The sequence below is a fragment of the Adiantum capillus-veneris genome, chromosome 8 (genome assembly GCF_014529385.1).
Source record: "Adiantum capillus-veneris isolate H3 chromosome 8, ASM1452938v2, whole genome shotgun sequence".
NCBI lineage: Eukaryota > Viridiplantae > Streptophyta > Polypodiopsida > Polypodiales > Pteridaceae > Adiantum > Adiantum capillus-veneris.
The window spans coordinates 69,619,648-69,637,594 of NC_140938.1; positions in this window are offsets into that span (position 1 = coordinate 69,619,648).

A 17,947-nucleotide genomic window follows, 5' to 3' on the forward strand; every position below is an offset into this window, starting at 1 on the left:
CAACATACAACATTAGGATGATGAATTTTCTATCTCCCAAATTCTTCGTGTAGACACAGTGATCCGAGTTGCATCTTGTGAATCCATGATCCAACATCCATCGATGAAACTTCAAGTACCATTGTCTTGATGCTTGCTTTAAACCATAAAGCTCTTCTTTACTCTGCAATCCATTTTCTCCTTACCTTTTACTTCATACCCCTTTGGTTGAAGCATGTAGATTTCCTCCTCTAAGTCACCATGAGGGAATGCCGTATTTACATCCATTTGCTCGAGATTTAGATCATGAGCAGCCACAAGGCTTAAGACAAGCCTAATTGAGTTCATTTTTACAACTGGAGAAAATATTTCATTGAAGTCAATACCTTTCTTTTGAGAAAAACCTTTTACCACAAGCTTAGACTTGTACCTTTTCTTCCCACCTTCTTCTTCCTTCACCTTGTACACCCATTTGTTTTGAAGTGCCCGCTTACCTTTAGGCAACTCAACCAACTCCCATGGTTGGTTGCGATGTAGTGAGTCCATCTCCACTTGCATGCTCTTCATCCATTCTTCTTTGGATTCATGTTGCATAGCTTCTTCGTATGATTCCGGCTCTCCAGAATCTGAGATCAAGAGATGGTTGAAGGAAGGAACAAACCATTCTGGAGGTCTACTTGCTCTTGTAGATCTTTGGGGAATAGGTTGAGGCTCCTCATTTGGTTGACATTGTTGCACATTGTCACCGTTTGTAGTCCTTGAGTTCTTCACCGTCCTCAAGCTCCATGTACTCATCACCTGTTTCTCTTGTTTGTTTTCTTTCCAAGTAATCTTTGTACATATTTTGTTCGTTAAAAATTACATCCCTACTTCTTAAGATTTTAGCATCTTCAAGATTTCGCTCCATGATTGCCATGTTAATCCTGTCAAAATCCCATTTGTTGAGGTGTCCTTGGGGTTGTCCTTTGCATCCGAATGCCTTGCTTAGCACAAAAAGCTTTCAAAAAGCTTTGGCTGGCAATATTCGCCCCATTGTCTGATCTGAGGCATTTAACCTTGGTACCTGTTTCATTTCTCCACAAAGGCTTTATCCTTTGAAATATGGAAAATAAATCGGATTTTTTCTTCATGACATAAACCCATGTTTTTATAGTCGCATCGTCTATGATTGTTACATAGTACAATGAGCCACAAGTGATGGTGTACTTGCATGACCCCACATCAGAATGAACCAACTCAACTTTTTTTTTTCTTTCATTTCCTGATTTTTGAAATTTTACACTCTTTTGTTTACCATAAAACACAATCTTCACAGAACTCTAAGTCCACTTCTTTCAAATTAAACCTGGTAGAAGCTTCTTGTTTTGTTTGGAAGGATTTTGCATTCCTTTGGCACTCATATGCCCAAGTCGGTAGTGCCACACACCGCACTGTTAACTTCTGTAGTTGCTGCACAAGTGAAGGTTGCGTGTGCTAATAGTACACAAGTAAAGTGTACCGACTTTTTCTCCCTTGGCAACCACCAAAGATCCCTTTGAGATCTTCCACCTTTGTTTCCGAATGGGATGTTGTGACCTTCATCATCCAATTGTCGTGTAGAGATCAAATTTTTGCGAAGAGAAGGAAATGCCTAACATCTTTAAGCTTCACTCATTTCATTAGTAGTAGTTTTGACAGAAACTGTACCTTTGCCGACAATCTCACAAGCTTCATCATCTCCCAAGTATACATACCCAAAATTACCTTTGGTGTAGTCTTGGAAATGTTGCTTGTGTGGTGTGGCATGAATGAAGCCCCGGAATCTACTATCTAGGAATTAGACACATTGTCTAATGAGAGAATTAGAGCATCTTGCTCTTACTTTACCTGCCACATTGGCCTCGATGTTGGCTTGTTGTCTTGAGACTCTGTCTCCTTCTTCTTCTTAGACCAGCAATCCTTCTTGAATGGCCCTTCTTGCCGCAGTTCCAACATTCAAGAACTGACTTTGTGCGTGACTTGCTCCACCTTGAGCGATCACGACCCTTTTGGTTTTTGAACCTCTCCTTAGGCCTTCCTCTTGTTTCCACTGACAGTGCAGCACTTGATGATTCTCCTGTGCTTCTCCTTCGTATTTCCTCGCAAGAAATAGAATTACTTACAGCCATCACAAGGCTGTCCCAACTATCCGGTAGAGATGATAGTATAAGGAGAGCTCGCACTTCGTCATCGAAATTGATTTTCACCGATCGAAGTTGACTTATGTTTGTGTTAAAGTCATTTAGGTCTTCTGCAACTGAACCATTCTCTCTCATCTTTAGATTGAACAAGCACTTCATAAGAAATACCTTATTGGATGCCGATGGTTTCTCGTAGAAGTCGTCAAGTGACTTCATCAAGTCCTCCGTGGTCTTCATCTCCGAAACATTGAAGGCCACCGTTGACACCAAGCTTAACCGGATTGTTCCCTGTGCCTTTCGATCAAGGACAATCCATGCTTCATCTGCCATTGTTGTGGGATTCTTCGCAAGACCGCCTAGTGGCAAATAGAGGTCCTTCTGGTAGAGATAGTCTTCAATCTGCATCTTCCATTGTTGGTAGTTTTTGCCGTTGAACTTCTCAATCTTGAGCTTCCCTTCCTCCGCCATACCTCCCACTCAATTCAAGGAATCCTTTCCTTGACATAATTTAGCTACGAGCAAACCTTGCTCTGATACCAGTTTTTAGGAAATAAGACGTAGCTAAATAGATAATTGAGTAGATTACTTAATGGAGAGAGACAGATTTACATACACGAGATTATAGAGTAGAGAGAGGGAGAGAGAGTACACACGATATGCATGGTTCACCCAATGTGGGCTACGTCCACGGGAAAGCAGCCACTCAATGGCTTTAGTACTTCAAAACAAGAAGTAGTTTACAAAGGGAGTATACCCTTAATGGAGCTCCTGCCTTGCTTCACTCTCACCACCTCACACTCACCTTGTTGCATCAACTTCACACACTATGAAATGTGTGTAGAAATGGCATCCTTTTATAGGCCAAAAGGGCTGCCCTCTCTTATGAGAGGCAGCCATGTGTAGCTGGCCTTGTGCGAATAAGTCCAAATCAGACCCTCCAATCCGCCATGTGTGGCCGCCCTTGAGAAGAATCCTTTATAGGCCAAAAGGGCTTGCCGGCTCTCTTATGAGAGCAGCCATGTAAGCTGGCCTTGTGCGAATAAGTCCAAATCAGACCCTCCAATCCGCCCATGTGTGCCGCCCTTGAGAAGACAAGTCCGCTTTTGAATTCGGCCACCGGCCGCCGGCCATTGACTTCTGACAACCGGCCACCGGCCATTGACTACCGGGCCACAGTCCGGCCATATTTTCCGGCGAGGGAAAAAAATGAGGCCCCTAAAGTTGGCCTTGATTCTTGACTCTGAAAATTTTGGTTTCCGGTGAGTGATTTTCCTTTACGCACGATGGCTTCTCCTCATAATGGGGGCCTTACAAATGTGCGATTTTACCACAGAAAATTACAAGGGTAAATCAGGATCCATACTTAACAATAAAGGACCATTACTTATATCATCTTTCTCTTAGCAAAAATGTCTTGACAACATTTAGACAAAATGTCAGGGCTCAAGAGGAGCAAGGAGAGGATAAATTGGAACCACATGTTGTGGCTGAGCCTGAGCCACCTATTTTGCGTAGATCTGGACGTATCACGCGACCTCCTGATCGGTTTGTTCCATCTATGAACTATGTCATGTTGACTGATTGCAATGAGCCTCTTTCTCAAGGCTACAAACGTAGTGAGTTCGATCATTGTCTATATACAAAGAAGGCTAAGGATGGTAGTTGGCTAATCCTTATTTTGTATGTGGATGACATGTTGATTGCTGGCAAGCACTTGGAAGAAATTTCAGCTTTGAAGTCAAAGATGGCAAAATCGTTTGACATGAAAGACATGGGTGAGGCAAGTCATATACTTGGTATGCTCATTGAGAGAGACAGATCAAAGAAGTTGATTTGGTTATCTCAAACAGAGTATATTGACAAGGTTTTTCAACGTTTCAATATGGAGAAGGGAAAGGCATTGAGTGTTCCATTGCCACCATATGTGAAACTTAGCAAACAAGATTGTCCTGTGTCTGAGGAAGAACAGGCTAAAATGGATAAGATTCCATATGCTTCTGCAGTGGGTATTTTGATGTATGCAATGATTGCTACTCGCCCAGACATTGCATTTGCAGTGGGAATAGTAGGTCGATTCATGTCAAACCTAGGCAAGAAACATTGGGAGGCAGTGAAAGGAATATTGAGATACCTGAAAGCTACAAAGAGTATGCGTATATGCTATGGGAGTCAGGAGCTAAGTGTAAAGGGTTTTGCAGACTCAGATTATGCAGGTGACTTAGACAACTGAAGGTCTACGTCAGGGTATGTCTTTACATTGGCTGGTGGAGCAGTATCATGGCGTTCTAGATGACAAGATTGTGTTACTCAGTCTACTACAAAGGCTGAATATGTTGCAGCATCAGAGGGCACTCAAAGACAAAGCATGTGGATGTGAAGTATCATTTCATCTGGGAAATGCTCGAGGATAAGAAAATTCATCTTGTCAAAGTTCACACCACAGAAAATCCTGCTGATCTACGTACAAAAGGACTTCCCTTAGAGAGCTTTGCGCACTTTCACAAGCAATTAGGTGTAGGGTAGTACATCACTTCTCTACATCTCTTGTATATTAGCTTGTATAGTAGCTTCTCTCACATTGAAAGTACGACATTGGACTTTAAGTGGGAGGTTGTTGGGTATAAAGCCCAATGTGGTCGCCCGAGGTAAGTGGGGGCCGCCAGGTATGTACACATATTCTTTTGTAAAAACCTAATAAGAACTCACTATGCTCTACACATTACAGTAGAGCGTCACCATATCTTCGTGCTCTTCTTCTCGCACTCTCTCTCGCGTCACACTTCCGCTCGTACTCCTTCAGATTCCATCAATATACCACCATCTCTCCTCCACCATTCAACGTCTCTGTGGCCTTGAACAACGCATCCAAAAAATGTGAAAAACCATCCGACTCTCCACTGTTGCCACCATCCACAAACTTCAATTGGCCATAACTCTATACTTACAACTTAGATCGACAACCCATCAATTCTAGCTAGCTCCACACACTACATACTTCTCTTGAGAACTTTGGTAAGCCCAAAAAAGTTCCAGATGGCATGCCTACTGAGGCAGTTAAACTGGCACTGACCTAGCCCCTGAAAAAACTTCAAATGGCCATATCTCAAGCATGTAGACTCCAATTTTCAATCTCAAAAGATACACATGCTCCATAAACTAAACACTCTAGTTATATACACTCACCTTTTCTATGACCACCCATCTGCACCTATCCATCCCGTACGAGATCTGCAAGGCACTCCACATTCAAATTCCAATAACTTCCACCCTATAGCTCCGATTGAGGAGTAGTCTTGACCGGTTTGTAGAGCACCTTGAGCACTACATCTTACCACATGACTCCACCACTTTGAACACCTTGATCTACCAACCTATTTAGCCGATCATGGAGCCTTTATGGCCTAAAAATACACCTCAAGCATACATTCCAGCAACCACTTGCCTACCTAGGACCTCCACACCTACTTTAGCACTCGAGCATGCACTTGTAAACATACATAGCATTGTCTGTGCCTGCTCCTAGCTTCGACCATGTTTGATTGCACCAACGTGTATAAATTCTTCCAATATGGGTGTATACTAAAGGACAGGTGACAATCGAGTAAGAAATCTCTCATTATTAGAAGTCTAAATTTTACTATCATAAGATGATGTTTGTATCAAATAGGTGTTGTTGAAGTTTTGAGAAGGTGTGTACAAATTCAAGGCAAGATGCAAGTAATTACTAAAGCACACAGCCTCTCATTCAAAGAAGTCTGAACTAGAATCTTACTAAGTATTGATGGAGTTCTGAGAAGGTGTGTAAAAATGCAAGGCCAGATGCAAGTAATTACTAAAGCACACACTAGAAGTGGACACTTCCCTACTACAAGAAAATTCTTCAAGTTGGTTCATGGTGGTAGAGTATGATATCAAATGTTTGAGATTTTTTGAACACATGTGACATTTGTGAGAGAATGTGCAAGCCAACATCACTAGACATGAATTTGGAACAAAAAACAACCTATAAATTTGTAGCTGAGGCCATCAATCTAAAAACTATCAACCCTATATATGTGTCTAAGCAGCTGTTCACCATGCTTCTTGTGATAGCTTTGGACAATAAGTGTCCAATTAACCTAAGCACACTATTTTATGCTCTAGTGTGGTGTTTAGAGAGCAAAGCTAAAATCCCAACACCTGTTTAAATCCTCATATGTTTGGCAAGTTTTCTACTAGATGACTTGCAAGACAGGGCATCCCAAACTTCTGGCACCAAAGCCCAATAGAATATAAGATCAAACATTGGATCTAGCCAAATTAGAAGGGCAAGAAGACATGTAACATGAACAGAGAGTGGACGGGGCAAGGAGATTTTGAAAATACCACAAAGAAAAAAAAACTATCAAAAGAATATTGAGACTAGCTCATCGCCAAAGAAAATAATCCAAACAAAAGAAGGCACAATGAACCATTAAACTGGTAGGAGGGAAACTAGAATGCACGGCCATAGTACCACTATCAAGGAACCCCGAAGACAACCATCGATGTAAACCAAGAAATAAATGAATCTAAGAAGACACAAAATTGAAAACTACCACATTGAAACAAAAATCCCCAATCGCCACTGCAACAACAATTCAAAGGTTACCTTATAGACCTGAGGCCTTACAAAAGCAACACCTAGTGGGATATATTCAGAAATTTTCACTTCCAATGCCTTTATCCCATCATGCTTAGCTCATAGCTCAAGTTCCATCAAGTTTCAACTCATCAATACCACACACCTACTACAAATACCATACAATTCTCATGTTGTCAAATATGAAAGTAAGAGCATAAATGTGGATACCATTACCAATGGATGCATAGCCACAATCCAAACAGGATGGAATAAAATTGTCAATCCAGTGGGCCAAAAATCCGGAATCTATGTTCCCAAGGTGACCTTTGACATCGGCCAACTCAGACAATGGTTGGACTCAAGAGACTCAAAATTTAGAATTATAGTGGAATTTTGAATTAATCACACATGACAAGGTTTTGATAGTGAGCAAGTAGTTAACAAAAAATAGAGAAAATCCATCAAAGGATTGGAGCAGTAAACTAAAGAACTGGAAAATTTTAATTCCAATGAGAAGGTTAAGAAATGGAACCTAGGGAAATATCTGAAAGAGTACTAGTCTATGTTAGACCAGAAGCAACCAATTGTTGATAGTTTAAAGGAGGCCCACAATGTAATGAAGTAGTCCATTTTGGATAATTATATCCACTAGTATCTGGTAGATATCACAAACTTGGAAGAAAATCTATCCCTAACCAGGCGGACCTACAAAATCCGGTTGCAAACATGAAAGAGGACTTAGAAGATAACGCGACCAAATAAACAAGTGCTTTAGAAAATCAAGCAATATTGGAGCATCTCCAATTAAGACAAGATGAACACAAACAGGAGGATGATCTTAGTCAACATTAGATGGTCTTTACTTGTAGGAACAAGGGGAAAATTGTCATAATCCTAACTATACAATTCTCACTTATGTTGTGAATACGATTCCAACTTCAGTATATCATAGTACTTTCTACATGATTTGTTGTGCCTATAGATAAAGTATAGCTTGTGTAAGATCAAGCTGGTGAATTAGATTTCACTCCAAAAGGCAGTTCTCAAACTGACGTATATATATTGAACTCCTAGCTAAGAAGACCAAGGTTCTCAATCCATGCCATTACTTTAGATGTATTGTTCATATTCACTAATCCATACTTTTAGTGTTTGGTTAACAGGTCAAGGAATTGACTAGATTAATAGAGGTAGGGATTTTGGTGACGCACCTTTACCTTTTTTGTTTTCTAATGCCCTTTTTCCTTGAGGTAAGTATATGATACTTTTCCTCATCATAATAAGTATTCAATTTAATTTTATTTCATTTTTAAATATGCTTTGAATGAACTTTCACCCACTTATCTCTTTAGGTACATGACAAGGTCATGTTTGAGGAAAGGATTCTAGGGGTTAGTGTACGTAGTACCTCCTCTGTCAAGCTTCCCTTTTCATATGTTAACAACTACAGGCATTAAATTTATTTTAATTGATTTTCAATCAAAGATTATATGGCTACAAGGTTAGCGATCGTTTTTTTGAATGGCCACATGTTGCTCCTACTGTATATAAGGCTGCAAAATCTGGGCTTACGAATCAAGGAGATTGATTTAGCCAATTTGGAGCAAGGTTTATGATGGATGCCACCTTCACATAGTGAACATCACTATGTGAGACATATGACACATGTGAAGAATATGAGTCTAGGAGGATTGACACATGCACCTTCTTTCCTAATAATCTAGTGGGATGGAGTCACTAAGTGCTGATCAAGTCTCATAGACCATTTCAAGCATTTGATATAAGGAAAAATTTTAGTGGGGCCAAAATCTGTAAGGCGTAGCAGCGCATGTTTCAAAATGCTTGCCATAAACCATCCATAATCCAAAATTCAATCATAAATCATAATCCGTTTCCCATGACATGGGTGAGGACTCCACCCCTCTTACGTGATACATAACCATTTTGCAAACCACTTTATCACACCAATGGTTGCAAAAAATTTGATAGGACAAACATACCAAAAAAATAATCCAAGAGCCACACTAGCTAACACAACAAAAAAAACATAAGTGTATCAATAATTACAAGGGAAATCTCAGTCCTTGATCATAAGCCATAATCATCAATGAACCCAAGTGCCACACTTGGAGTTTTACTTGCACTCATTGTTGGCAAACTCATCCAATAGACATGGTCCTTAAAAAAAAAAATCTAATGTATAAAAAAAATCTGACGAGCAAGTAAACATAATCTCAAATCACCAACTTAAAATGTTTGAACTACATGTGAACAACATACCACAATTGTACATCTTCCTCCTTCTACATAGAGCTAGTTTTTTTTAACTTAAAATGAAAAGCAGTACACATACGCACATGAGACATCCACACATTCTCTCTGAGATTCCATGCACATTATAACCTCATTACATAACTATAATCATGACACAAAACAGTACACACAAGAGATAGTGTTTGACCCATGTCAATGCATCAAGCTCAACCCTGTAACATAGGTTATCATCATAGCATATCACTCCATTGATATGAAACTCAAGCTAACACTATGGTGAGAAAAGAAGCCTTTATATGCAAAGATAAGCACACATTCAAGTTAGAAAAGCATACATCTTCACATAAGGTCAAATTGTGGAAACAACTCACCGAAACTAATCATAAAGCATATATAAACTTTATATCAAACCTGCAATCCCATACGGTACTGCTCTTTGGTAGCACCCTTACACGAGTAGGCACTCCCACACCAAAAGCACTTGCTAACTCATACTCTAGTGGTGGTCTAACTTCAATTATCGGCATATCCAAACAAGGTCTTGACTTCATTAAATGAGCTACTCTGTCCTATCAATACATATGACAGCCTTCCAAAGATTTTAATGTCTAAAAGAACTAAAACATGATTAGGGTTTAAAAAGAATTCACGTACGTTTGGTGCATATACACCACACATGAATCTTAATTATCACTTATGTTTGGAAAAAAAAATTACTTAAAAAGAAAACAGATGTTGTAAAACCATTTCGTTACATAATTTCATCATTGTTTTAATAATTTATTTTCTCAAACAAAAATAATTTATCTTCAAGCCCAAAAGGTCGACGTAAAAGGTAATACTAGCCAAGCCCAAAATGTCAAAGTAAAAGTTGTGGGAAGACCAAAAACCAACATTAGATGACGATCAAAATGTGTGTAAGTATCAGCTTTCAAGGGTGAGGTGAAGGCTGATTAGGAAGATGGAGGTTTTTGTCGAAGCTAGCATTGAAAGCACAGCCTAAATAGGCAATGCCAACCCTTCTTTTTGAGGAGCCCGGCCCTGTACAAGGTGGAATGATGCGCCATAAATGTTTTGTGTAATCGTAGAGATACATAGAAGCACCCGCCAGTAGAAGCACCTGGCTGCAGCTAGCGATGCAGAAGGAGTTCCGTGGGAGCGTTCGAAGCTTGATGTCAAAATCATCCCCCTCTAGCGCCATCCAATCTTGGGTGGCAAAGTCAAACTGAAAGACATGGATTCCGTATATTCAAGGTGCTCTAGATCCACGACAAGCAGGTGCTCACCAAGCTGCACCATGTGGAAGCGGAGGTCCTGCGAGGTGTGCCGCTGGCCTGCGTTATAATCGTGTGTAAGTACTATGGTGGCAGGCATAGATATCCTTGACCTAATTTATGTACCCTCATAGAGTTGTATATATGGCATAAGTGGTGATCAAATCGAGGGATTATCCGCCTGAAGAAAGTGATACGAGGCCCTGAACTTATTGTACTAGTGTCGTGCTTGTAGTAGAAGCTGTCAAAATTCTCGCTATCGTTGTCAAACAGGTTGCCAATATACAGCTCTTCTCACCGTGTCTGTGTTATGAGTTCATAAGTCTCCACTCGCACTGCTCCTACCAACACAAGAACCAGAATCAGGCAGGTCTGTACCATGCCTCCATCACCTGCTCTCTGCTCCATGCGCGCCATCCTCCATCCTCTAGTGAATGTGGCATTTTGATCTGGTGGAAAGGCATCGTGCAAAATGCGAGAGAAGGGAGTCAAGGGCTTGCTAATCACCAGCGGCTCTGATACGCTATTCTTGTGGCCCTTGAAGAACTCCCAGCACACTATGTCTCCCTTGCCACCGACCACTAGCGATATTAGCGGCCTATTAAACTCCAACAATTTTTTTTCTGGAGCGTACTTTTGTAGTCCATAAAGCTTCATAGTTCATATAGATTCCTTGGATTAGGACATTGGAATAGTCTTTTGTATTAAAGATTCTCCTATCGAGAGAGACTTGGTACAATACAATCTTCGTGTTCCTTGTGATCTAGGTGATGCAATGAAGATAGAAAGCTTCATGCATCACGAGCATAACATAGACTTTGTAAAACGCATTAACCACCCCCGTCCTCAATCCCAAGGCCTCAAACACCTTCAAAGGTGGAGAGAGCTAGAAACATTCATAGGAGAAAGAAGTAGTTCTTCACTTATCATCACTCTTCTTGCTTAGCATACATAATAGCATAGTAATGAAGATGGAGAAGCTGGAAAGCTTAAGCATTGGAGCATGGCTCTTGGTTGGATTTGCATTCCATAGACAAGAGTGTTGGTGTAGGCTCTCAACTTCTCTACGAGCTTGGAGAAGGAGATGGAGCTCTTGCAACTTTGCAACTCACACAATGAGTGTGTGTGTGTGGGGGAGAGTATAACCCCCAAGCTAGCCCCCTCCTTGCTTTGGTCGATCCCCTCATCTAGCTCTATCTTGTACTTGATTGGACCTCCTCAAGCCTGGCCAATCACATGCTTAGTGCATATCAAGCAACAAGGGTAGCCTTGGGAAAAGTGCCCCCTTTCCCCTTTGAGAGAGAGGACTTGATAAATGCATAAACAATGAATTCAATTATCTTGCACTTGGACCCTGGCCAATCACATGCTTAGTGCATATCAAGCAACAAGGGTAGCCTTGGGACAAGTGTCCCCCTTTCCCCTTTGAGAGAGAGGGCTTGATAAATGCATAAATAATTAATTAAATTAACTAAATTATCATTGTACCCCCTTGGGATAGGACAATCAATAGGATTTAGGGATACCATGAGGGAAACATGAAGAGGATCTTGACAAGTGTCCTAGATGCTTTCTTTGTACCAAGATTGGCTTGTGTGAGTGTGTGTGTTTTTCTCTCTCTAGCTCCTTCAATGAGGGCTCTCCCCCCCTTGGGTAGGGATATTCTTTGAATATTTGAACACCTTAACCCCTCAATCACCTTAGTTATGGAGCACATTAGCACCTTAGTCATTAAGCACCTCAAGCACCTTAGTCAGCAAGCACAACAAGCACCTCAAGCTTGGGCCGGGTTCCGACCTCAAGCACAGTCCTAGCTTACCTAAGGTCAAAGGCCTTTTAACACTAACCTTTGGAGGTCTTTCATGAAGCTAACCCTAAGGTCTTTAAACTCCATTAGCTAGCCTTGCGCTTTGACAGATCATCTCTCATTTGGACCGCTTTACCATTGGCCCAGTGTTGAGATAGATCTGTAAGCACATGTCTATATTCTACCCTCGTTCCCATTTATTCTCCCACATTAAATGATCTTCCATGAGAAAGAAGTCATCAAAATTGTGTCTCTTTTGGATGAAGCTTTGGAGGGGTTCCATGCTATATGAGAAGGATACTCAAAAATTTGACTTGGGACAACAACTTGATGAGGACTCTTTTGAGCACTCTCAAGTTCGATGACCGAGAGTGAATGCGGTATCCATAGCAACTCACAATGGTCTATCTTCTATGATATATGAGTATGCTATCAATGCCGGATTTAAAGATGTGGTTTCAGCCCTTTTACTAGGGAAGAAGGAAGAACCATTTACCCTACAAGATGGTTATCTTCTCTATGACAGGCTATGCATTACTAACTCATCACGTGAGAAAGTAATGTATGAATCTCATGCTCCTCCTTATGTGGGGCATAGAGGCTAAAAGGGATAGAAACATACTGCTATTGGCCTGCCATGAAAACAAACATACAAGAGTATGTTTCAAAATGTGTGGTATGCCAAAAGATGAAGTTTGATAGAGGGAAGCAACCTGGATTGCTTCAACCTTGGCCAATTCCTAATTCACCATGGGACAGCATATCCATGGATTTTATCTTTGGATTGCCCAAGTCTTTCCATGGGAATACAAGAAATATGGACGATAGTGGACAGCTTTAGCAAATAAGCATGTTTCATACCTATCAAAAAGACTATCAAGGCCCATCAAATGGCGACCATCTTTATATCAAAAATCTTCAAGTACCATCTTTCCATTGGCCCAGTGTTGAGATAGATCTGTAAGCACATGTCTATATTCTACCCTTGTTCCCATTTATTCTCCCACATTAAATGATCTTCCATGAGAAAGAAGTCATCAAAATTGTGTCTCTTTTGGATGAAGCTTTGGAGGTGACTTGGGACAACAACTTGATGAGGACTCTTTTGAGCACTCTCAAGGTCGATGACCGAGAGTCAATGCGGTATCCATAGCAACTCACAATGGTCTATCTTCTATGATATATGAGTATGCTATCAATGCCGGATTTAAAGATGTGATTTCAGCCCTTTTACTAGGGAAGAAGGAAGAACCATTTACCCTACAAGATGGTTATCTTCTCTATGACAGGCTATGCATTACTAACTCATCACATGAGAAAGTAATGTATGAATCTCATGCTCCTCCTTATGTGGGGCATAGAGGCTAAAAGGGATAGAAACATACTTCTATTGGCCTACCATGAAAACAAACATACAAGAGTATGTTTCAAAATGTGTGGTATGCCAAAAGATGAAGTTTGATAGAGGGAAGCAACCTGGATTGCTTCAACCTTGGCCAATTCCTAATTCACCATGGGACAGCATATCCATGGATTTTATCTTTGGATTGCCCAAGTCTTTCCATGGGAATACAGGAAATATGGACGATAGTGGACAGCTTTAGCAAATAAGCATGTTTCATACCTATCAAAAAGACTATCAAGGCCCATCCAATCGCGAGCATCTTTATATCAAAAATCTTCAAGTACCATGGCTTGCCAATGTCCATAGTATCAGATAGTGATCCTAGAATGACCAGTAATGTCTGGAAGGGTCTCTTTGAGAATTTAGGTACAAGGCTAAACTTCTCTTTGGCCTATCACCCCGAATAGATGGCCAAAGTGAAATAGCTAACCTAACAATTCTTGATCTACTAAAAGCTCATGTTACAGAAGTAGATCAAAAGTCCCAATGGGAGAAGTAATTACCTTTAGTGGAGTATGCTCATAATAACACTGTACATACTTCCACAGAAAAAGCACCTTTTGAGGTGATCGAGGGAAGATTAAAAAGTCCCCTGCTACTCAAGGTACATGGGAATATCTTTGTTGCATATGAATATAGCCGAGACCTGCAAGAATCTTTCCAAAAGATTAAGGATGCTATATCCATCTCTCAGCAAAGGCAAATGGCTGCTAGTGATAAGCACAGAAGAGCCATGGACTTTGAAAAAAACGATTGCCTTGCTTAAGTTTCCCAAGGCTCGATTAAGGCACACGACGGGCAAGAATCCTACGGGGCACCAAAAGTACTATGCTAAGTTAGCAAAAAGGTACTATGGTCCCTTTCAGATTCTTAGGCCAATCAATGAGATGGCATATCAGCTCAAGTTTCCCAACCATTGGCTCGTCCACAATGCCTTCCACATGAGCCTACTAAAACCTTACAAAAGAGAGCCACCTCAAGAAGCAACCATTGAAGACCCACCAGAGATCGAGGACCAAGAAGAGGTGCCACAGCCCGAGTCCATTCTCCGACATGAAGACAAGGTATTGAGAGGTGGTAAGACTATCCGATGATATCTTATCAAGTTTAAAAATTATCCTTTTGAAGATACTAGATGGATGCAAGGCATACAATTAAAGGATAACCTAAATCTTGTCAATGCTTACAATGATTCCCTAGAATAAGCAAATGTAATATGTATAAATGAACAAAGTTTTTGTCTTATAAGACTCTTTTTTTTCTTTATTGTGCACAAATGTTAATAAGTATGCATACTTAGGATCATGTTTGTGGAGCCAACGTCTCCCAAACACCAAGTAGAGCTTGTTACTCTACCATGGAAGATTGATACGGGCTAATGTGCAGACATGCTTGCAGTAGCTAAGGCTCTCAAGCACCAAATGGACTAGTCATCCATTCTGGAGCGGTGTCGTAGGGATCCTCTAGCCGCTAAGCAAATGGACTAATGACTAGGCTTTATCTTCTCTACCTCATAGTCGAGTAAGACTATAATTTCAAGAGAGCGGTAATGTCATAAAAACTAATATCTAATTCTTCCAAATGATTTTATCATGTTAAACTGATCATTTAATATGAGGAGGTAACAGGGGAATTAAAAGCTAAAATATTGGTACAGCTGCCAGAACGGTCTCAACAGGGATCCAAAGGAGGGAAAACAGGGATCCAAAGGGGGACAGTCTGTAAAAGAGCAACGTGCATCATTGGAGCTTAAAATACCTAAGGTTTAGCTCCATTAAAACTTCCATAGCAGCCTGAAGGGTTTATTCAGGAGAATGCATCTCATGAGGAGCTAGTATGTAAGCTCAAAAAGTCACTTTATGGCTTAAAGCAGGGTTCAAGGCAGTGGTATCATAAATTTGATGCATGTATGAGGTCTCAAGGATATAAAAGGAGCGAAGAGGATCACTGCTTGTACACACGAAAGCTAGATGATAGCTCAATGATCATTCTAGTTTTGTATGTTGATAACATGCCTATCGTTGGGAAATCCATTGCGAAAATTGCCAACTTGAAGAAAACACTTAGCAATAATTTTGCAATGAAAATTTTTGGGGGTGCTACAAACTTTCTTGGCATGCGAATCAAAAGAGATCGCAAAAGTCCTATTATTGAGTTATCTCAGGAAACATACATTGAGAAAGTTTTGCAGCGTTTCAATATGCAGGGGGGAAAAGTGTTGAGTACCCCAATGCAGACATTCTTGAAACTCAGTAAGGAAGATGCACCCAAATCTGATGTTGAGCAAGCTGAAATGGCTAAGGTATCATATTCTTTGACAGTGGGCAGTCTCATGTATGCTATGGTGGCCACAAGACCAGAGATTGCTTTTGCAGTGGGAGTGGTGAGCCGATATATGGCAAATCTTGGCAGCAAGCATTAGGAAGCAGTGAAGCACATTCTTAGGTACCTCAAAGGTATGGTCGGCAAGTGTTTACGCTTCGAGAACAGTGATGCATCCATCATGGGTTATGCGGATGCAGACTATGTGGGTTGTGTTGACAATAGAAGATCGACATCTGGCTATTTCGTCATATTTGCTGGAGCAGCAGTATCTTGGAGGTCATGTCTTCAAGATTGTACGTCATCTTCCACTACGGAAGCAGTGTACGTTGCATAATCGGATGCAAGTAAAGAGGATGTATGGTTATCTCACTTGGTCAGAAATCTTGGCATTGATGAGACTCCAATGATATATTGTGATAGTCAGAGTGCTCTTGCATTGGCAAGGAATCCCGTGTTTCACTCCAAATCGAAACACATTGAAGTCAGGTATCATTTTGTGAGAGATTTCTTGGCCAAAGAACTCATTGATTTGGTCAAGGTACACACTGACGACAACCCAACAAATGCTTTGACAAAAGGCTTAGCTTAGAGCAGTTTACACATTGCAGTGAGTTGATGGGTATAGGTTAAAGCCACTAGATTGCTTCATGGTTGAACATATCAGGTCACTTGGGCTGCGCTGGCCTTAAAGTGGGAGTTTGTTGAGATTCAGGACACTTGGCCAGACATACCACTTACTACTAACCCATCTACTCACTTAACTATTATACACTTATTCTTTAATACAACAGAATAAGGAGTTGCAAAACAGGATAACGTTGCCGTGCGCTCCACCCAAAGCAGGTCTCTCTCTCTCTCTCTCTCTCTCTCTCTCTCTCTCTCTCTCTCTCTCTCTCTCTCTCTCTGTGTGTGTGTGTGTGTGTGTGTGTGTGTGTGCTCTCGCACTTGCACTCGCACACGCTTCCCGCGGCACCTTCATCGATGTTGTCTGACTCAACAATACTTGGTTAGACATCCATATACGGAGAGTCATTTTTAATGTCTGCCTCTTTTCCATAAGCATAACTATAGTATAGTGTGGTTTAGTGATTTGTGGTGTCATAACAAGTGTTAATGATGGATCTTCTTTATCCCACATACCCTCTTCACCCTTAAGAGTACTAAGCTCTATATATATAGTTTGGCCCTCACTCTTGCTTTCACCAAAGGAGGAGGCTATGGAGGATGTAGTCTCTACATTTTATATATATATCAAAGATCGGGGCTAGTTGGGTTTTTCAATTCAATTTTTCTTTCCAAGAAGAATTCCATCCCCCTCTCTCATGCGGTCTTTTGTTTATGTTATTTTTATTTATTTATTTTTAACATGAACCTTATCACTTCAACAATTAAGAACTGAGTGTGTGGTTTGTGAGTGAGCTAATAGCCACGAGCTGACTATGTACTGTGATGGTGGTAAATTATAATGATAGTAAATGAGCTTAATAGATCTAAAATTCCATGTGTGCTATTGTTGAAATATAAAAACACACAGATAGAGCACAAAACACTGAACTAACAATTGAAAACACAGAACCTGAAACCCATATATGTATAGACAGACACCAAAAATGACAATACATGCACCCTTCCCAACCTTTCCTACAGAAAGAATATAACAAATGTAAATGTTTTTTTAAATGAACAATATTTTTGTCATATAAGACTAGTTCTTTTTCTATTGTGCACAAATTTAAGTAGATGCATGCTTAGAATCATGTTTGTGATGTCGATGTCTCCCAAACACCAAGTAGAATTTGTCACTCTACTTTGGGAGTATGATATGAACTAAAGAGCAGACATGCTTACGGCAGCTAAGTCTCCCATGCACTAAATGGAGTAGTCATCTTGTAACATTTAATGCACTAGTAACTTGTGTGTGGCGGAAAATGATAACATAGTGAGCATTCCATTAAGAACAACTTCCAAATGAGCATAGAGAGAGTACTTGATTGGAGAAATAAACATAGAAATTTACACCTAGCTAGTTTGGCATAGACAATACTTGAAAAGAGAGAGAAATAGAAAAATTGACAATAGTTGAGGACCCGATCTACATGGAGCCAATCCCCCCTCCAAAAA